Raw genomic sequence first — 23,519 nt, 5'->3', positions numbered from 1 at the left:
CGAATCGCATCTCTGCATGTCTGGCAGACATATCAGTGTGGATGACGGATCACCACCTCAAGCTGAACCTCGGCAAGACGGAGCTGCTCTTCCTCCCGGGGAAGGACTGCCCATTCCATGATCTCGCCATCACGGTTGACAACGGTTGAACCTTGGCGTGATCCTGGACAACACCCTGTCGTTCTCAACTAACATCAAGGCGGTGGCCCGTTCTTGTAGGTTCATGCTCTACAACATCCGCAGAGTACGACCCTGCCTCACACAGGAAGCAGCGCAGGTCCTAATCCAGGCACTTGTCATCTCCCGTCTGGATTACTGCAACTCGCTGTTGGCTGGGCTCCCTGCCTGTGCCATTAAACCCCTACAACTCATCCAGAACGCCGCAGCCAGTCTGGTGTTCAACCTTCCCAAGTTCTCTCACGTCACCCCGCTCCTCCGCTCTCTCCACTGGCTTCCAGTTGAAGCTCGCATCCGCTACAAGACCATGGTGCTTGCCTACGGAGCTGTGAGGGGAACGGCACCTCAGTACCTCCAGGCTCTGATCAGGCCCTACACCCAAACAAGGGCACTGCGTTCATCCACCTCTGGCCTGCTCGCCTCCCTACCACTGAGGAAGTACAGTTCCCGCGCAGCCCAGTCAAAACTGTTCGCTGCTCTGGCCCCCCAATGGTGGAACAAACTCCCTCACGACGCCAGGACAGCGGAGTCAATCACCACCTTCCGGAGACACCTGAAACCCCACCTCTTTAAGGAATACCTAGGATAGGATAAAGTAATCCTTCTCACCCCCCCTTAAAAGATTTAGATGCACTATTGTAAAGTGGCTGTTCCACTGGATGTCTTAAGGTGAACGCACCAATTTGTAAGTCGCTCTGGATAAGAGCGTCTGCTAAATGACTTAAATGTAATGTAAATGTAAATGTATACCGTATGAACAGAATTTAATGATAGCCTGGTAGTATCAGCACTAAAAACAGTGATTTTAAAATATTTGGATACATTCCATAGACTTGAAACAGGACTGTGGTAGTCTAATATGAGCTGATCTGTATGGATGAAGACAGAGAGGTTTTCATCTACTTCCTCGTATCCTTTCTAATCAGAATGTGGCCAATGGGACCTGGGGGACAGGTGGGCTGCCTCACCTGAGCCCTGTCTACTGCCTGACCCCTAGTCTTCCTGTGTGTCTAGACTGGTATATTAACCTCAGGGGATATCCCCCTCCTCTTTCCCCCACCCATAAATCGTTGCTTTGCCATCTATTTTAACTCTAATCACTGCCCTTTCAGCAAGTGTACTCTCTGAGAGGGCAACACAGACCATGTCTAGGCTGTATGTTTTGTCATGTAATAAGGTGTTTCCAGTTTACATCTCTCACTTCTACACAGATATCTCAGAATGATGCTAGACACTTATTCAGACACATCCAAAACATTTGTTCAAATACATTAGTTGTAGAGCCAATAACTCATGCATGAAAACTCATAGATAAAGCACTACAAAATGTTCCCTGCAGGGGTAAAAATGTACAAATAATTTGGAAATCTGAAATGTCCATGTGACACCCTTGAGGAAATCTAATTATTGTGACTCAGACAGTTAGTCTGAAGATGCCTATTGTACGCCAGTGGCATTCTATCCTCATGAATGCATTTTTTTTTGTCATAAATGGCACCCTATTCCCTATGGGCCCTGGTCAAAAGTAGTGTACTATATAATGAAGGGGTGCCATTTGGGATGCATACCAAATCTAATTTTGGCCTGTGTTTGAAGAGGGTGCAAAGCAGACAGACAACTGCATTGGGTAGTGGACTAGAATGGAGGCGCTCAGTGGTGAGCTATGGTGAAGAAGGGGCTCTCTGAAGCCAGACAGAGTTGAAATTCAATTTGGGATGTTGGTAATGTTTCCTTAAGTCAGTTTTGATGAAATCTTAGCTACTGACTGATCTCTGGGTAAACAAATACCCCTGTCAGTTCTAAAACTTCTGAAATCCCTCCTTCTGTGCTCCTATAATTATTTGTAAATAAATTATTTATATTTGTCACTGCATTATTCATGTTGTGCTTTTATTTTGTTCTCTTGTCTATTCAACATCAATTGAGGCTTGTACCTTTTTCAAGTGATCATGTATAGGTCATCCTGTGCTCTCACGGAAACCAAACAAAGACAGTGCAACTTGACAAGCAGAATGTTGTCAAACAGCTGTCTGTCTCTGTCTGTCTGTCTTTCTAGCTCTCTGTTGTAATGTCATAATGAGTACAGTTACATGCACAAAAATGAATGTAGGCATCTTAGAAGTAGTTTTCACGTACAGACTATATGTCCAAACTCAGAATCAAATATGCTTATTAGGGATGCACGATATATTGGTGAACATATCGGAATCAGACGATATCTATGGGGGTACCACAGGGTTCAATTCTCGGGCCGACTCTTTTCTCTGTATATATCAACGATGTCGCTCTTGCTGCGGGTGATTCCCTGATCCACCTTTCCACAGACGACACCATTCTGTATACATCTGGTCCTTCTTTGGACACTGTGTTAACTAACCTCCAAACGAGCTTCAATGCCATGCAATACTCCTTCCGTGGCCTCCAACTGCTCTTATATGCTAGTAAAACAAAATGCATGCTTTTCAACCGTTTGCTTCCCACACCAGCCCGCCCGACTAGCATCACTACTCTGGATGGTTCTGACTAAGAATACGTGGACAACTACAAATACCTAGGTGTCTGGCTAGACTGTAAACTCTCCTTCCAGACTCTTATTAAACATCTCCAATCCAACATTAAATCTAGAATTGGCTTCCTATTTTGCAACAAAGCCTCCTTCACTCACGTCGCCAAACATACCCTCGTAAAACTGACTATCCTACCGATCCTCGACTTTGGCGATGTCATTTACAAAATAGCTTCCAATACTCTACTCAGCAAACTGGATGCAGTCTATCACAGTGCCATCCGTTTTGTCACCAAAGCCCCTTATACCACCCACCACTGTGACCTGTATGGTCTAGTCGGCTAGCCCTCGCTACATATTCATCGTCAGACCCACTGGCTCCAAGTCATCTATAAGTCTATGCTAGGTAAAGCTCTGCCTTATCTCAGCTCACTGGTCACGATAACAACACCCACCTGTAAAACGTGCTCCAGCAGGTATATCTCACTGGTCATCCCCAAAGCCAACTCCTATTTGGCTGACTTTCCTTCCAGTTCTCTGCTGCCAATGACTGGAACTAATTGAAAAAATCCCTGAAGCTGGAGACTTATAATTCCCTCACTAACTTTAAACATCAGCTATCTGAGCAGCTAATCGATCGCTGCAGCTGTATATAACCCATCTGTAAATAGCCCACCCAATCTACCTACCTCATCCCCATGTTGTTTTTATGAACTTTTCTGCTCTTGTACACCAGTATTTCTACTTGCACATCATCATCTGCACATCTATCACTCCAGTGTTAATTTGCTAAATTGTAATTACTCCGCTACTATGGCCTATTTATTGCCTTACCTCTTCATGCCATTTGCACACACTGTATATAGACTTTCTTTTTTGTCTATTGTGTTATTGTCTGCGTACAGTCAATACGCGTACAGTCAATACGCTCGTTTATTCCATGTGTAACTCTGTGTTGTTGTTTGTGTCTCACTGCTTTGCTTTATCTTGGCCAGGTCACAGTTGTAAATGAGAACTTGTTCTCAACTAGCCTACCTGGTTAAATAAAGGTGAAATAATTAAAAAAAAATTTTTAAATAGTTAAAAATGCTATAATCGTATCAGCCGATGTCTAGTTTAACGCCCCGATGTGCAAAACCGATGTCAAAGCTGACGTGCATACCTATATAACGTAGCTACATGATGTAATGATGCCACGGAAAATGTTGCGCTATACGTGCGCTATACTAGCCCACAATGTCTGCTGTTTGGATTGAGCAGTCTACAAGTCGAGCAGTCATTTGAAAGAGTGAGTTGTCTCACTCTAATTTTCTTAATTTGTAAGTCGCTCTGGATAAGAGCGTCTGCTAAATGACTTAAATGTAAATGTTAAAGGCGAAATTCATTAAAGCCAAGATAATGGAATTTATTTCCCTTGTTAATCAACCGTTCTCTGTTGTGTGTGATGTTGGCTTTCGCCGACTGGTCGAGCACCGGTACACACTTGTTCTTCACCTATTGAAATTGAACTTCAGTTCATGAAAATAAATAGCTAGTCAGTTTTGGGCAACAGGGCTAAGTTGCTAATGTTATAAGCAGTCAGCTAGCTTCATCTGGCTAGTGAGGCTCAACCGCACTGGGTTATGTGTTGTGAAGCTAGCCACAATAAGGATTAGGCACAATAGTGTAATTTGCGGTTTGCCTTCAAAATGAAAGAATGTCATTGACAGTAATGCAAATGAATACAAATAGTAGAATTATGCCATACTTTTATTTTTAATCGCAAAGTACACTATTGTGGCTAATCCTTATTGTGGCTAGCTTCACATAGATTGGTCCAACCTCCATTAATCAAATAAGAACTGTCTTATAAATTAGGGTTATTTTAGATGATGACACCTAGTTATCATGATGACATATAGTTAGCTAGCTACTGAAACAGATGTCGTGTTATTTGACACGTCAAATAGTGTTATTTGAGGTGTATCATTTTTGACACACAAAGACCCAAACGGTGTTCCATAGAAATCCTGGTTGAGAATGAAATGACGAAACAGCACATCAAATAAGTGAAAGAAGTAGGTTTTGATTATGTTTTACTGGTAATGGGACATACGTAAATGCCAACAAAATAACTTTTGTGTGTGTGTGTGTAACCTTTATTTAACAGGCAAGTCCGTTAAGAACAAATTCTTATTTATAATGACTGCCCGGACGACGCTGGGACAATTGTGCATCGCACAATGGGACTCCCAATCACGGCTGGATGTGATACAGCCTGGATTCGAACCAGGGACTGTAGTGACGCCTCTTGCTCTGAGATGCAGTGCCTTAGACCACTGCATCCGTGTGTGTGTTAACTATTTAACTGTACTAGAATGCTTAAAAGGCCACTAAAATTGTAAATATTGGTTATCGGTATCAGGGGTTTGTTTGGCAAGGGAAATATCGGTATCTGCCAAAAATGTCATATCGGTGCATCACTAATGCTTATTATTTTGATTGGCAATTTTCTTCATTTATCAGAGTGCCACCAGGTAGCCTGATTTCAGATGTGTCTATGTAAACAGGATTATTAGTGAAATAATTATTATTGGAAAGCATGTAAAACTTTTTAATCGAACTATACTGAACAAAAATATAAATGCAACATGTAAAGTAGTGGTCCCATGTTTCATGAGCTGAAAAAAAAATGTGCACAAATTTGTTTACATCCCTGTTAGTGAGCATTTCTCTTTTGCCAAGATAATCCATCCACCTGACAGGTGTGGCATATCAAGAACAGCATGATCATTACACAGGCCACTCTAAAATGTGTAATTTTGTCACACAGCACAATGCCACAGATGTCACAAGTTTTGAGGGAGTGTGAATTTGTCATGCTGACTGCAGGAATGTCCACCAGAGCTGTTCCCAAAGAATTTAATGTTAATTTGTCCACCATAAATTGCCTCCACGTCGTTTTAGAAAATGTGGCGGTACATCCAACCGGCCTCACATCCTCCAGGACCTCTACATCCAGCTTCTTCACCTGCGGGATCGTATGAGACCAGCCACCTGGACTGCTAATGAAAATGTGGCGGTACATCCAACCGGCCTCACATCCTCCAGGATCTCTACATCCAGCTTCTTCACCTGCGGGATCGTATGAGACCAGCCACCTGGACTGCTAATGAAAATGTGGCGGTACATCCAACCGGCCTCACATCCAGCTTCTTCACCTGCGGGATTGTATGAGACCAGCCACCTGGACAGCTAATGAAAATGTGGGTTTGCACAACCAAAGAATTTCTGCAAAAACTGTCAGAAACCGTCTCAAGCTCATCGGCGTGCTCGTTGTCCTCACCAGGGTCTAGACCTGACTGCATTTCTGCATCGTAACCGACTTCAGTGGGCAAATGCTCACTACTGGCATGCTGGAGAAGTCTGGTCTTGATGGATGAATCACGGTTACAACTGTATGATGGTAGACGGCGTGTATGGCCTTGTGAGGGCGAGCAGTTTGCTGATATCAACATTGTGAACAGAGTGCCCCATGGTGGCTGTGGGGATCCATTGTCGTGCCATTCATCTGCCGCCATCACCTCATATTTCAGCATGATGATGCGTGGCCCCATGTTGCAAGGATCTGTAAACATTCCTGGAACCTGAAAATGTCCCAGTTCTTCCACTCATCAGACATGTCACCCATTAAGCATGTTTCGGATGCTCTGGATCGACTTGTAAGACAGCATCCCGCCAATATCCAGCAACTTCGCACACCCATTGAAGAGGATTGGGACAACATTCCACAGGCCACAATCAACAGCCTGGTCAACTCTATGCGAAGGAGATGTGTCGCGCTGCATGAAGCAAATGGTGGTCACACCAGAGGCTGACTGGTTTTCTGATCCATGCCCCTATCCTTTTTTAGGGTATCTGTGACCAACCGATGCATATCTGTAGTCCCAGTCATATGCAATTGATAGATTCTGTCCTAATGAATTTATTTAAATTGACTGATTTCATTATATGAACTGTAACTTAGTAAAATCTTGTTGTGTTTATATTTTTGTTCAGTGTTCATCACAGTTCTTGGTGCAACACTATGTTTGTATCTAAAATGGTACCCTATTTCCCCCATAGGGATCTAGTCAAAAGTAGTGCACTATATATTGAATAGGGTTCCATCTGGGACACCCTATGTCAGTCCACCCACAGTTTTCCATTAACACGCAGGATCTTGCCTGCCTGCAAACACTTTGACAACAGACTCTTTCAGACATCCCACACTACAATACAGACTGAGTAACTGCACCATTACATTAAATACTGTTGTGGTTTCTGAAGGCTAGATTATTCTCTGTCGTGTATCACCACCTGTGGTTTTGTATGCCGTTGAACATTCTTTCCACTGTGTGCCAATAATTCTCTCTCCCCCTTTCTCTCTTCTGCTCTCTCTCGCTCTACATCTTTCCATAGTGTTTAATCATCCTTGTATGGGTTTCCCTCCATAGAGAGCTGTGCTGGGTGTCTGCCCCCTTTGTAGTGGGATCAGGATCAGGACTATGGTTCATGTTCATCATAGAGACATGTAGCACTTCACTGCCTCAGTATCTGGACACCTGGACACCTCCAGACACCTGAACACCTCCGAACACCTGAACACCTCCGAACACCTGCCTAGCCTGCTGTCTACTCATGGTGAGTCATCATGTCTCAGGTTTCACACAACTAAGACTACACCTGTCTGGCTGGCTCTACAGTCATTTAGGTCTAAACCGATGTTACTTATGCTCAGCAGCTCTCTACAGAAACAGGCTGTTGGTGTAAAAGAGAATGTGTTCTCAATGACATACCTGATTTAAAAAAAAGGCAAGCACAAAAGTGTTCAGAGGTGTTTAATAAGCTGTACCTGTTTTGGCATAAACTGAATGAATAGTGGTTCTGTCAGTCAGGGAATGTATTTCGAGGCTATAATGTAGCTAGCTTTAACTGAATACTGTGCTTTTGTAATCAGGTTGGAACACGTATTGCAAGCTTTGATCTTGGTTAGCCCTTTAGCAGTGATGTTTGCTAATGAGTTTTTTCCATAGGAGACTAGTACGGATACAGCCCTTGTAGTAATGTCTAGCAACTACCCAGTTTTATTTGGTAGTGAGAGGAGGTTGGGAGCCACTGCCTCAGAATAGATTTGATGTTGTTTACCAAGGCATAGATGGAGAGCCCATCAGCAAAGAATAATAATGTATTCTTCTATTGTCCTTTTTTCAAAGGCTTGTCATCAAAGACCAGCAGTGGCAGATAGGCAGCTTCTCACAAAAGAAATGAATATCACTATAAAAAAAATGGGCTATTATTTCGGAAAGAAGTACTGAGTGCTGATCGATGTGTCTGCTTGGGGGCCTCATGTAATTATTCTGCAACTGTCCAGCCATGAAATTGTTGTTTGGCTTCGAAGTGCAAAACTGTGTATGCGGCTGATAAACTTTGATATGATTTGAAATGGACCCAAAATTATTTAGTGAGTACAAGTTTGAGTGTTCAAGGCCTTCTGAGAGAGGGAGTGTGATAAAGTGAGACAAAGAAGGTGAGCGAGCGAGGGGGAGAGAGAAATATAGAAAGACTGAAAAGGCGAGAGAGTTCAGTGTTTCAGCTGCAATTGCCGGGGAGGGGTGATGGGTTCTTCCTGAGGCAAACATCTATACAACATCTAACCAGCTGAAAGCCAGTTATCTAAACTGGTAGTAATCATGGTCGAATTACCTACTGGGGGCCCGGGCCCCGATTGATTTTGTTAGTCACTCTCACTCAGATATCATATTTAACATTTCTCTCCAGCCTATGGCAACGTGTAGAATTGCAGGAAATGATTTATCAAATTGCATGATCTTCTCTCAGGCCCATGGAAAAATGTCTAGAATTGCAGCAAACTTGCTTTGAAACAGGCTAGCAAATAAGGTTGGAGTCAAGAAGAAAAGTCTCTGCCAGTAATTTCTCTCTGTGAGAAGGAAAGTTACCAGTACCAGGCTTTAAAGTAGCCTCTACAGTTTCTGCTCTGATGCGTCATGACTGGGCTGCTCTGCTATTTTGTTTTGAACAGTGTGTCTGACTCAGTAGTGCAACGTTATGACTGGGCCATGTGTGTGTGTGTTGTTTTGAACTGTGTCTGCCTCTGTCTGAATAGCTTCTGACAGCTGTTTAAGGGGTGTAGAGCTGTTGCCGTGGTGCCACTGCAGAGCTGTATCCGTAGTGACAGAAGCCTGGCACACATGGTACGCTGCTACGCAGTGTTGCCCCTAAGACATACTGCAGCAGAGCAGCAAATGGAGTGGAAGCGTAGGCCCATTAAACCGTAGCTCTCCTCAGAGAGGCGACAGAGGCCAACAGCTCCCCCCTCTCTCTCTCGCCTTCTCGCTCTCTCCTCTCTCTCCTGCTCTCTCTCTCGCTCTCTGGGCTTGCCTCGCACGACTCTCATTCCTTCACAGGAAAGCGCTGACACAAACTTTTGTCTGACTAAATGTCTCCTGACCCTGTGACACAGGCTCTTTTGTTCCTTGTGAGATTATGGAGCCGCAGAGCAGACTACAACAACGGAAACACTGTTAGACAGTGTTCTGGAGGTAGTAGAAATTAAAGCTATGGATTGTTCAAAATGTAGTAAATGACATGGAGGTCACTCTGAGGAATGGCTTTTTTGTTTATCAACCACTTTCAAAATGTTCTCTGCAGTGATGTGCATTGTGCTTTTTGACATTAAAGCAAATGGGTAATGTCAAAACCTGCAAGAGTTAACCATTCTGCCACTGTTCTGTAAAAGGCGGTAGGTGTCGGTGTTTGCCTGTAAAGCGTGGGCTTGGTGAATGACTCTAAATGTTCTAAATGTCAATGTGAATGATTCCAATCAGCACTTGAGAATGTATGTACTTTTGTGAATACCAGTTATGTAGATACTGGACACTACTGCTTGCTGCTCAGCTATAGAGAGGATGAAGATGCTGATGCATGGGATCTTAGGAACAGCGTTCATCCCTGTTGGTGGGAGTGTGTGGAGCTGCAGTAGCTGCAGGTAGGTGAGTGTGTGTGTGTGTGTGTCAAATGCACTTCAAACTCACAAATGACAACCAGCGAAGGCTAACCCCAATTCGCAAGGAAGACAATCCAGTTGAGTTATGATGAACAGTGAACAGTCCTGCCCCTTACCTGGTCTTGTTCTATAGTTGTAGTCCTTTTGATCTTTGCCTGTTTCATTCATCTGAGTTTGTAGTGACTTTGAGCTCAGTATGACTCGAGGCCACAAATCCCTTCAGATTAAAGATGGCGCTGGGACTTTTTCTCTCTCGCTCTTTTGTGACATGTCACGGCTGTTCAAAGAATGTGATGCAATTGAAGTATCAGTGAGATCTGGTTATAATTCATGAAAGGATTCAAGGAATGGAAACCATGTATGGCAGACAGTGGTTATATGTCTACTTTGCTCATTGTCATCTGCTATAGGAGGTGACGACTCTGGGAGTGTGGTGCCTGGAAAACAACCTCACTCAAAGTCAACAAAACAAAGGAGATGATCGTGGACTTCAGGAAACAGGAGGGTGCACTCTCTACTATCTACATCAATGGGACCCCAGTGGAGAAGGTGGAAAGCAACAAGTTCCTTGGCGTACACATCACTGACAAACTGAAATTGACCACCCACCCAGACAGTGTGGTGAAGAAGGCGCAACAGAGCCTCTTCAACCTCAGGAGGCTGAAGAAATTTGGCTTGTCACCTAAAACCCTCACAAACTTTTACAGATGCACAATTGAAAGCATCCCGTCGGGCCGCCTGCCCGGAACCGCAAGGCTCTCCAGAGGGTGGTGCGGTATGCCCAACACATTACCGGGGGCAAACTACCCACCCTCCAGGAGACCTACAGCACCTAATATGACACAGCAAGGGAAAAAAAGCAACTGTCTGTTCACCGCGCTATCATCCAGAAGGCGAGGTCAGTACAGGTGCATCAAAGCTGGGACCGAAAGACTGAAAAACAGCTTCTATCAAGTCCATCAGACTGTTAAACAGCCATTACTCATCTCATATGTATATATACTGTTTTCTAGACTTCTACGGTATCTTAGTAACTTAATAATGTTTACATATATTGCATTACTCATCTCATATGTATATACTGTATTCTATACTATTCTACTGTATCTTAATCTGTTCCTCTCTGACATCGCTCGTCCATATATGTATATAGTCTCAAATCAAATTTTATTTGTCACATACACATGGTTAGCAGATGTTAATGAGAGTGTAGCGAAATGCTTGTGCTTCTAGTTCCGACAATGCAGTAATAACCAACGAGTAATCTAACCTAATAATTCCACAATTACTACCTTATACACACAAGTGTAAAGGGATAAAGAATATGTACATAAAGATATATGAAGTGATGGTACAGAACGGCATAGGCAAGATACAGTAGATGGTATTGAGTACAGTATATACATATGAGATGAGTAATGTAGGGTATGTAAACACTATATTAAGTGGCATTGTTTAAAGTGGCTAGTGATACATTTTTACATCAATTTCAAAAAAATTGAAAAGCCATAGTCAATCAATCAATAATATAATAATTATTTTAGCAAAATAATGTATTTTTAATTTACAATCTGTAGAAGCTATGAGAATAGAAAGGTTCAGTTATTTTGTGAAGCATCACAGCACAGTTAAAAAATATATGGCAAATAGAAATCCAAAATGGATGGTGTTAAGAGATAGATGGGAGGGTTGAATAGAGCTGAAGGGTGGGACTAATAACAAGATAACCAATGTAAAACATATGGTGTCTGTAAAATGTATATATGTTCAGAAATGTTGTGAAATAGCACCGTTACAAATAGAAATCAAACTGGATGGACATCAGAAATAGAGGAAGGACTAAACACAAACAAAATATTACTATTGTAAAATAGATTTTGTCTGTAAAATGTGTACAAGATGTATAAACTGAAGGTAGAAGCCTAAGTGATATTGTTTATTGGTTTACTCCAATAAGGGTGGTAGGGTTTGCAGGGAATAGTAAATGTATATATTTTTTAAAGTATGTATATACAGTTGAAGTCGGAAGTTTACATATACCATAGCCAACTACATTTAAACTCAGTTTTTCACAATTCCTGACATTTAATCCTAGTAAAAATTCCCTGTCTTTAGTCAGTTAGGATCCCCACTTTATTTTAAGAATGTCAAATGTTAGAATGATAGTAGAGAGAATTATTTATTTAAGCTTTTATTTCTTTCATCACATTCCCAGTGGGTCAGAAGTTTACATATACTCAATTAGTATTTGGTAACATTGCCTTTAAATCGTTTAAATTTGGTCAAACGTTTCGGGTAGCCTTCCATAAGCTTCCCACAATAAGTTGGGTGAATTTTGTCCCATTCCTCCTGACAGCTGGTGTAACTGAGTCGGGTTTGTAGGCCTCCTTGCTCACACACGCTTTTTCAGTTCTGCCCACAAATTTGATATAGAATTTAGGTCAGGGCTTTGTGATGACCACTCCAATACCTTGACTTTGTTGTCCTTAAGCCATTTTGCCACAACTTTGGAAGTATGCTTGGGGTCATTGTCCATTTGGAAGACCCATTTACTACCAAGCTTTAACTTCCTTACTGATGTTGCTTCAATTAATCCACATAATTTTCCTTTCTCATGATGCCATCTATTTTGTGAAGTGCACCAGTCCCTCCTGCAGCAAAGCACCCCCACAACATAATGCTGACACCCCCGTGCTTCAAGGTTGGAATGGTGTTCTTCGGCTTGCAAGCATCCTCCTTTTTCCTCCAAACATAATGATGGTCAAAATGGCCAAAAAGTTATATTTTTGTTTCATCAGACCAGAGGACATTTCTCCAAAAAGTACGATGTTTGTCCCCATGTGCAGTTGCAAACCGTAGTCTGGCTTTTTTATGGTGGTTTTGGAGCAGTGGCTTCTTCCTTGCTGAGCTTCTTCCTTATGTCGATATAGGACTTGTTTTACTGTGGATATAGATACTTTTGTACCTGTTTCCTCCATCATCTTCACAAGGTCCTTTGCTGTTGTTCTGGGATTGATTTGCACTTTTCGCACCACAGTACGTTCATCTCTAGGAGACAGAGCGCGTCTCCTTCCTGAGCGGTATGACGGCTGCGTGGTCCCATGGTGTTTATACTTGCATACTATTGTTTGTACAGATGAACGTGGTACTTGTTAGGTGTTTGGGAATTGCTCCCAAGGATGAACCAGACTTGTGGAGGTCTACAATTTTGTTTTCTGAGGTCTTGGCTGATTTCTTTTGATTTTCCCATGATGTCAAGAAAAGAGGCACTGATTTTGAAGGTAGGCCTTGAAATACATCCACAGGTACACCTCCAACTGACTCAAATGATGTCAATTAGCCTATCACAAGCTTCTAAAGCCATGACATAATTTTGGAATTTTCCAAGCTGTTTATAGGCATAGTCAACTTAGTGTATGTAAACTTCTGACCCACTGGATACAGTGAATTATCAGTGCAATTTTCTGTCTGTAAACAATTGTTGGAAAATGTACTTGTGTCATGCACAAAGTAGATGTCCTAACCGACTTGCCAAAACTATAGTTTGTTAACAAGAAATTTGTGGAGTGGTTGAAAAACAAGTTTTAATGACTCCAACCTAAGTGTATGTAAACTTTCGACTTCAACTGTATGTATATGTGTATATGAATGCATATGTGCTTATACGTGTATGCATATGGATATATATTTACCAAAACAATATATGGGGAATTGGAAATGATGCAGACAATTACATTGATGGAAGCAACAATCTTTCTGCAATATTAAGCTGATCCACCCCCTAAAAATAAAAATACAAATAAATTGCAGCGCTGTATCTGGAACTGCATTTTGCAGAAATAGAATGAATAGAGCACACATAATTTGCTATAATATTTAAATCCATCTGACAGTGGATCTACACAATGCATTGATATCTGAACATTCTGTACATTTATTTTCTCCTGAACAGGCCCCAGGCCAGTGTAAGTGGTCAATTCAAAGTGTTATTGTTTCAATACACACTGTACCATCTTTAAAGGGATGGGTGGCTGCATTATTGATGTAATGTTAATCAGTTCTTTTGATTTGAACTGATTGTTTTAGTTTTGTGGGCTAGGCTACCTATTTAATTTATGGATCAAGCCTTAGCAGTCATTTTGATCTTGTTCCCAATGATCAGTGCTTTAGTTTATTATATTGCTGTCCAGTGGTTCTGAACTTGCGATTCACCCAATCGTCCATGTTTTTCTGTGAAATAACCTTTTGATTTGAACATTTGAAAAGTTTTGGTATGGGTACCCGCACTCGGCCCCGCCTCACCTACTCAGCCAATCTACTGCATTGCGGCCGTGGCGTACTGTTTACTAAACAGTACGTGCTAAATAGTATGTGATGATGAGTAAATAGTATGCAGTTTAATTATATAGTACGCTTGTATGGGTATTCGGACACTGCCCATGTCTCTAGATAAATGCCTGAAGTTGACATGTATCATTTTGTCGGTCCCAGGCCTTTTGTTGTGTAGATCCAGTTAAATGCCTCAATGCTAATGATCATATATTTAATCAAATGAAACTAACTGTTGTAGTTTTTAGTTCTTTATCAAATATTTGGCAGTCTTCCAATATTTTGTTTTCAAATAACTTGCATATATAATACCTTCAAAATGATTTGTTTTTCTGAGAGTTATTCAAAATACTTTCAAATATTATAATTTTTTCTGAGGCCTGTATTTAAATATCAAAAGGAAATCATTGCCTTGAGTATTTGAAAAGTTGGTATATTTTCTGCCCAGGTCTGCATCAGTATTCATTAATGACGGTGTTCTATTTTATGGTTAAGTCTGCTTGCGCCCCAAAATTTAATGGCACCCTATTCCCTATGCAGTTCAGTAATTTTGACCAGAGGCCAACTATGGGCCCTGGTCAAAAGTAGTGCACTATATAGGTAATAGGGTATCATTTGGGACTCCAGGCCACAGCTGCAGCAGCTCCTCTTCTCAGTCGCTCAGGGGGAATTCAATCAAAGAAGCACATGAAAGGACACCAGTAGCTTTTCATGTCCCTCCTTGACTCTGTGTGTAGTCCTGTGTGTACCAAAAAAGCCCTTTCGCTGCTACTATTTAGTCTTTATTTTTTTGGTTGGGTTACAAACTACAAATGTAAAAGACTGGAAGCGGCCATTTGGAAGTAGGCCATCACCATCATTTGATGGCTGCCGATGTGTAGTTCTCATTCAATGACTGCTTTGTGCCTTTTGCCAAGTGGTATGTAGATAGAGTAGATAGAGAGGGGTAGTGGACACCTGTAATGTTTGTGCGTCCCAAATGGCTCCCTATTCCCGTTATAGTGCACTACTTGTCACTGTACCCCAGTCAACAGTAGTGCACTATAAGGGGAATAGGGTGCCATTTGGGACACATATATTGCCTTTTTATTTTTGATTGGGGTGTTTTTTGCGAACGCTACGGAAAATGGTACTTACTTTGAAGCTCTCCCAGGATCTTACTTTGAAAGGCCTTCATTCAAAATCAAATAAAATATCTCCTTTTAGATGAGTTATAGCTTATGGATCATTGTACCTTTTTGAATTGATGTTAACCTTTTTGGATTTAATACATGAATATTCATCCAATATTATTGGATGAGACAATACACACCAATGAGATTGAGCCGGTACAATGTCAAATACCAAGACCGTGTTAGTCAAACTATTTTACATAATGACAGCCTATGAACTGGTCAAATAAAACAGCAGAAATCAAGAGCACAGCACTGAGACCTGTCTTTCTCTGATAGCCTTTTAAATATAGCTGTCTGGGCGTGTGAGGCACTGCATTTGTCCCAAATGGCACCCTAATTCCTTTATAGTGAATAGGGTGCCATTTGGGACGTAATAAAGCGTTGTGCCTAGTTCATGTCTTCTACACTAGACTGAGTGCTTTTCTCTATTCTGCTACATTTTTCATTTCCTGTGAGTCTCAGACATTGCGCATAATTGTCAACAGGGGCGTGAGATATGAGCTGGCGAGAGATTGTTTTTAATTCATTTTTTTGTTGGGAGAGCTGCTGCCTCCTGTCTCCCTACGTCTTGTCAGGTAAATGTTTGGGTTCAGTGATTTTTATGCCGCAGTGTCCTCATGTAATGGGTCAATCACATAGGCTGTAATAGGAAATGGTACTGTTTATCTCATGTAGCAGTGTATGGTGTCCTCAATACTAAGCAGTATATTTAATGTACTGAATCCAAATACAGGAGTTATACATTAAAGCAGTTTGAAGTTGGCCAGAGCTGAGTCCCCATTCACTTACTGTACAGTATTGGAGTCTAAGCACCTATTTACAGAACCTACACTAATAATCACACATTATTGGTACCTGTTATACTTGGCGCATGTGACAAATAACATTTGATTTATCTGTGTCTGGAGATCTATCAATGGACGTCATTATCTATTCTGTAAATGTCTGTTGATTAATTTGCTTGAAGGCTTTTTTGCCAAAGTTTGGACTAGAGTAGAAACCTTCGCTTGATTTGGTAGAACCAACAGAAGGCACATCATAGTACCTTCTGTTCAACTCAAGTCATCACAGCCAGGTTTGATGGAGAGGTAGCTAGCTGTCACAGATGCGAAAGGTAAACACAGACATCAGATTGGCGATCCAGGGCTTGTGAGGGAAGTCTTGAAGCAGATGGAGATGATTCCATTGGGGATCAGAATGGATGCACAGGTTTGTTCAGATCCTCTCCTATCCTGTTCCTGTGCCAGCCCTCATTGCCAGCTGTACCCCATCAGCAGCTGGCCATGTTCTTTCTTCTCCTCAGATTCAAATAAATTGATTAAAAACAAGCTTGCTCCCTCCCCCCGCTCGCTCGTTCAAGCACACTCTGTAATGATAAAAGATACATGTGTGGTTTTGAAATGTGACATGCCCCCCTAGTGTGTGTGTGTGTCACACTTGGTGGTCCCTTGATTGTTGCCTTGTGGACACAACGCCCGGCAGAGGGGCAGTGGGAGGACTTGCTCTCTCTTGGGAAGCCTGACTCAAAGCCCAGTAATGAGACCAGGCAGAAAGCAGATGACATTAAGACACTTTCCTTTTAAAGCATTATGTGACCTAATAATAGCACACACACTGTTTTCTGTAGAAGGGCAAGGGATCGCACATGTCATGCAACCTTGTATAATTACATGATTCAAAGGCATTGTGTTTGACCTCTTGATGGTGTTTACTATAGGGTCAATTTGTAGAACACTCTATAAATCAGGGATTCCCATCTGGTGGTTTTATGTGGCCCCCCCACATTTGGGGGGGGGCATATACTAAAAATACCAGGAAATCAGCTTCAAGTGATTTTAATTTAAGAACTCTGTTCCTAAGGATTCCCACACATAATAGATAGACAAGTGATCGTATATAAATGTAAGCAAGGTTTAAAATGTCTAAAAATGATTTGTAATTATGTTTACATATTACACAGAGCGAATTACATGAGCAATTAGTGTTAAGTGCCTAGCTCAAGGGAACATTACAGATTTTTCACCTAGTCTGCTTGGGGATTCGAACCAGTGACTTTCTATTTCTGGCCCAAGCTCTTAACCGCTAGGCTACCTGCCGAGCCTGCTTGTTCCAGACCCCTGACCATCTGCTCAAGAAACAAATCGTTCCACGGCTGTATCTAGTTGATGATCCCTGCTATAAATAATGATATAAAGTCCATGATAGCCTGTTGTCCATCTATTCATTTTATATAGTTTTTTTTATTGTGGTTGAAGAGACCAGTCTATCTGTATCTACCAATGTCTTAGGATGAGAAACTGGAAAATATGTTGATAGCATGACGATCACGAGTAGAATGGTTGATGGTTGTTTATATTGCTTGACCATCAACTTCACCAGCTCTGTCCTCTGCCTGATGGTTCTGCTCTGTCCTGTCTGCATGATGGTTCTGCTCTGTCCTGTCTGCATGATGGTTCTGCTCTGTCCTGTCTGCATGATGGTTCTGCTCTGTCCTCTGCCTGATGGTTCTGCTCTGTCCTCTGCCTGATGGTTCTGCTCTGTCCTGTCTGCATGATGGTTCTGCCCAGTCCTGTCTGCATGATGGTTCTGCTCTGTCCACTGCCTGATGGTTCTGCTCTGTCCTGTCTGCATGATGGTTCTGCCCTGTCCTGTCTGCATGATGGTTCTTCCCAGTCCTGTCTGCATGATGGTTCTGCCCAGTCCTGTCTGCCTGATGGTTCTGCCCTGTCTGCATGATGGTTCTGCTGTCTGCATGATGGTTCTGCCCTGTCCTGTCTGATGGTTCTGTCCTGTGATGGTTCTGCCCAGTCCTGTCTGCATGATGGTTCTGCCCTGTCCTGTCTGCATGATGGTTCTGCCCAGTCCTGTCTGCATGATGGTTCTGCCCTGTCCTGTCTGCATGATGGTTCTGCCCTGTCCTGTCTGCATGATGGTTCTGTCTGCATGATGGTTCTGTCCTGTCTGCCTGATGGTTCTGCCCAGTCCTGTCTGCATGATGGTTCTGCCCAGTCCTGGCTGCATGATGGTTCTGCCCAGTCCTGGCTGCATGATGGTTCTGCCCAGTCCTGGCTGCCTGATGGTTCTGCCCTGTCCTGTCTGCCTGATGGTTCTGCCCTGTCCTGTCTGCATGATGGTTCTGCCCTGTCCTGTCTGCATGATGGTTCTGCCCTGTCCTGTCTGCCTGATGGTTCTGCCCTGTCCTGTCTGCATGATGGTTCTGCCCTGTCCTGTCTGCCTGATGGTTCTGCCCTGTCCTGTCTGCATGATGGTTCTGCCCTGTCCTGTCTGCATGATGGTTCTGTCCTGTCCTGTCTGCATGATGGTTCTGCTCTGTCCTCTGCCTGATGGTTCTGCCCTGTTCTGTCTGCATGATGGTTCTGCCCTGTCCTGTCTGCCTGATGGTTCTGCCCTGTCCTGTCTGCATGATGGTTCTGCCCTGTCCTGTCTGCATGATGGTTCTGCCCTGTCCTGTCTGCCTGATGGTTCTGCCCTGTCCTGTCTGCCTGATGGTTCTGCCCTGTCCTGTCTGCCTGATGGTTCTGCCCTGTCCTGTCTGCATGATGGTTCTGCCCTGTCCTGTCTGCATGATGGCACATGCACATCCTTATCCTCTCTATGTATTCTCTACCAGCATCGTACTCACACAACATTGGCCGGTCTGGACAGTGAGTAATTGATATGTAGTCCAGTGAAATTGCTAGTTGGTACATATAGCTCTCTCTCTACACATTAGTGACAGTCAAATGATCCAAACAACACTGAGATGGATGGATTGATTGCCTGGTGATCAGGGAGGAACATCGCCTTGTTTGTTGGTGTGGTATTTGCCTCATTGGATCAGTGTTTCCCCTACAATTGTACAGGTGGGCCTTTCCCCTAGCTTTCCCCTACTTAAAAGAGGCCCTGGATGTTGATATTCGGGGCCATTGTGCCACACCTGGAACATATTCAAGGGGAAACGCTAAGGTGGAAAGTACTGCTCTGGTCAAAAGTAGTGCACTACAAAAGGAGTAGAGTGCCATTTGGGACTCAGGCAGGCATAGTGCCAAAGATATTTGATCAGCTGTATTTGTGGTGCTACAGCCTCTTTGGCTAATCCTCCTGAATTCATCTTCCTTTCTCTGTAAAGTGTACTTTATTCAGATTTGCAAGCTCTCCTGCTCTCTTATCAGTATTGGAATCTGATGGGTTAGGCTTTTGGATATTTTCCTCTACTGATTCACTCACCCTCTGCTTCTTTCTCCTCTGCTCTCCCCCCCCCTCTTGTCTCTCTCTTTCTCTCTCTCTCTCTCTCTCTCTCTCTCTCTCTCTCTGTCTGTCTATCTGTCTCTTACACCCTTCCCTTCTATTCCCTCTGTGCTCCCTCTGTCAGTCTGTCTGTCTCCCCCTCCTTCCGTCTTGGTGCAGACATGTGTTAGACTGAGGCGGAGGCTGACACAGTCTGTCTGAAGAGAGCAACAAAGTCTCTCCTCTCCTCTATGTGGAAGGAAGTGTGTCGTGGAGCCGTCATGGTCTGCAGCCTGCAGACACACCTCCATCTCCATGTGACCTTCTATTAGGGAGAAGTGCAATGGCAGCCGTCCCTGCTCTGGCAGCCCTGCACGTCTCTAGCTAGCTACATAATATCTGACCCTGCACCCCGCCTGCAGATAACTTCCTTTACTGTGCTGCTGGGTAGGGCTGAGACGTAGCTGTCATCGGGTTCATTTACTCAGTGACAATTAAACACGTCTTTCTCTTAACATTTTATACATTTGAGTAATTTAGCAGACACTCTTATACAGAGAGACTTACAATTAGTGCATTTGTCTTTTAAGACCTCTAGTTGAAACAACAACACATCAGAATCATATCAAGTACATTTTCCCTCAACAAAGTATTTATGAGGAAAGTCTGTGATTCTCTTTTTTTTGGGGGGGGGGGGGGGGGGGTCATTTCGGGTAGCCTTCCACAAGCTTCCCACAATAAGTTGGAAGTTTACATACACCTACATTTAAACTCAGTTTTTCACAATTCCTGACATTTAATCCTAGTAAAAATTCCCTGTTTTAGGTCAGTTAGGATCACCACTTTTTTTTAATAATGTGAAATGTCAGGATAATAGTAGAAATAATTATTTATTTCAGCTTTATTTATTTCTTTCATCACATTCCCCGTGGGTCAGAAGTTTACATACACTCAATTGGTATTTGGTAGCATTGCCTTTAAATTGTTTAACTTGGGTCAAACGTTTCAGGTAGCCTTCCACAAGCTTCCCACAATAAGTTGGGTGAATCTTGTCCCATTCCTCCTGACAGAGCTGGTGTAACTGAGGCAGGTTTGAAGGCCTCCTTGCTTGCACACGCTTTTTCAGTTCTGCCCACAAATTTTCAATTGGATTGAGGTCAGGGCTTTGTGATGGCCACTTCAATACCTTGACTTTGATGTCCTTAAGCCATTTTTCCACAACTTTGGAAGTATGCTTGGGGTCATTGTCCATTTGGAAGACCCATTTGCGACCAAGCTTTAACTTCCTGACTGATGTCTTGAGATGTTGTTTCAATATATCCACGTAATTTTCTCCCTCATGATGCCATCTATTTTGTGAAGTGCACCAGTCCCTCCTGCAGCAAAGCACCCCCAAAACATGATGCTGCCACACCCGTGCTTCACGGTTGGGATGGTGTTCTTCAGCTTGCAAGCTTCCCCCTTTTTCCTCCAAACATAATGATGGTCATTATGGCCAAAAAGTTATATTTTCGTTTCATCAGACCAGAGGACATTTCTCCAAAAAGTACGATCTTTGTCCCCATGTGCAGTTGCAAACCGTAGTCTGGCTTTTTTTATGGCGGCTTCTTCCTTGCTGAGCGGCCTTTCAGGTTATGTCGATATAGGACTTTACTGTGGATATAGATACTTTTGTACCTGTTTCCTCCAGCATCTTCACAAGGTCCTTTGCTGTTGTTCTGGGATTGATTTGCACTTTTTGTGCTAAAGTACATTCGTCTCTAGGAGGCATAACGCGGTCTGTGCGGTATGACGGCTGCGTGGTCCCATGGTGTTTATACTTGCGTACTATTGTTTGTACAGATGAACGTGGTACCTTCAGGCTTTTGGAAATTGCTCCCAAGGATGAATAGAAGCTTTTAAAGCCATGACATAATTTTCTGGAATTTTCCAAGCTGTTTAAAGGCACAGTCATCTTAGTGTATGTAAACTTCTGACCGACTGGAATTGTGATACAGTGAATTGTCAGTGAAATTATCTGTCTGTAAACAATTGTTGGAATATGTACTTGTGTCATGCACAAAGTAGACGTCCTAACCGACTTGCCAAAACTATAGTTTGTTAACAAGACATTTGTGGAGTGGTTGAAAAACAAGTTTTAATGACTCCAACCTAAGCGACTTCAACTGTATAAACTCATCCACACACACACACATTCTTCACAGGTTTTTGGGCTGTATCCCAAACTGGTCAAAAGTAGTGCACTCTGTAGGGAATGGGGTGCCATTTGAGATGCAGATTTGGTTCCTGGTTTAGAAAAAGAGAGAAATAATAACTTGTTCTCTCAGTGCTGCCTTTCTATCACTCTCCAACTCCTGACAGGCTGAACTGACTGACTCATAGATTCTATTTCTATGGACAGACTGACTGACTGTGATGGAAAGCTGTGGCAAAATTAAAGCCTACTAGAGAGACACCCAATTATGTTAATAACTGCCCACTGACCTCTCATTCTCTCTCAGCACAATGGCACACTAAAGCAAGGCCTATTTGGCAATGAATATAGGCTAGAAGATAGATGGGCTACATTTCTGTATGAGCATTTTGTGACATCTGCTGATGTAAAAGGGGTTTTATAAATACATTTTGATGTGATTGGTAGGGTAATTCAGCTTTTACAAACTATGTGAATGCAGCCGTACACACAGCAGTCTTACCAAAATAATGCTGAAAGTCGTAGCTTAGTTAATCATGCAGAACAAAAATACTGAATAGCAGTTTGACTTAGAATACTGACACAACTGTGAATGCGAACAGAACAAAACAGCGGTAGGCCTACCTACTATAGGCCTATAAACAAAATATCACATAATGACACAGTCTATACTGAAAAAAAGATATTAACTCAACATTCAACAATTTCAAAGATTTAAAGAGTTACAGTTCAAATAAGGAAATCAGTGAATTGAAATATACATTAATTAGACCATAATCTTTGGATTTCACATGACTGGGAATACAGATATGCATCTGTTGATCACAGATACCAGTATCAGAAAACCAGTCAGTATCTTGTGTGACCACCATTTGCCTCATGCAACACATATCCTTCACATAGAGTTGATCAGGCTTTTGATTGTGGTCTGTGGAATGTTGTCCCACTCCTCTTCAATGGCTGTGCGAAGTTGCTTGATATTGGCGGGAAATGGAACACGCTGTCGTGCACGTTGATCCAAAGCATCCCAAACATGCTCAATGGGTGACATATCTGGTGATGGAAGAACAGGGACATTTTCAACTCCCAGGAATTGTGTACAGATCCTTGTGACATGGGGCCGTGCATTATCATGCTGAAACATAAGGTGATGGCGGCGGATGAATGGCACAATAATGGGCCCCGGGATAATTGGCCTCTTCACGGTATCTCTGTGCATTCAAATTGCCATTGGAGACTTATGGTAGAGAAATAAACATGACATTTTCTGGCAAGAGCTCTGGTGGACATTCCTGCAGTCAGCATCTTGGGATTGTGTTGGGTAATGATTATGCTGTTTAATCAGCTTCTTGATATGCCACACTTGTCAGGTGGATTGATTATCTTGGCAAAGGAGAAATGCTCACAAACTGTGCATATGACATTTCTGGGATTTTTTATTTCAGCTCATGAAACATGGGACTAACACTTTACATGTTGCGTTTATATTTTTATTTTGTGTATATTTAGGCTAGTTCTATTATTAGTAAACAAAATAAATATGCAGTAAACAAAATGCAAATAACCAAAACCTAGCCTACAACCTACTACAGTTAGATGTAGACATGCACAGCTGTCTTTCCAAATAACCCAAATCTAGCCTACAACCTACTACAGTTAGATGTAGACATGCACAGCTGTCTTTCCAAATAACCCAAATCTAGCCTACAACCTACTACAGTTAGATGTAGACATGCACAGCTGTCTTTCCAAATAACCCAAATCTAGCCTACAACCTACTACAGTTAATGTAGACATGCAAAATAACCCAAATCTAGCCTACAACCTACTACAGTTAGATGTAGACATGCACAGCTGTCTTTCCAA

General features: G+C 42.5%; 1 protein-coding gene across 1 annotated transcript in view; it reads left to right on the top strand.

Moving 5' to 3' along the window:
• tanc2b (tetratricopeptide repeat, ankyrin repeat and coiled-coil containing 2b) overlaps positions 1-23,519 on the top strand; it is a 264,706-nt gene that overhangs the window by 27,383 nt on the left and 213,804 nt on the right. Inside the window, exon 2 of the mRNA XM_029685202.2 lies at positions 7,159-7,345. The gene's annotated coding sequence lies outside the window, so the exon portion shown is untranslated. The remainder of the gene's footprint in view (positions 1-7,158; positions 7,346-23,519) is intronic.

This window comes from Oncorhynchus nerka, linkage group LG16, assembly GCF_034236695.1.
Source record: "Oncorhynchus nerka isolate Pitt River linkage group LG16, Oner_Uvic_2.0, whole genome shotgun sequence".
NCBI classification, from domain to species: domain Eukaryota; kingdom Metazoa; phylum Chordata; class Actinopteri; order Salmoniformes; family Salmonidae; genus Oncorhynchus; species Oncorhynchus nerka.
Note: the sequence above shows the minus strand (reverse complement) of the source record. Positions and strands in the feature narration are given on the sequence as shown.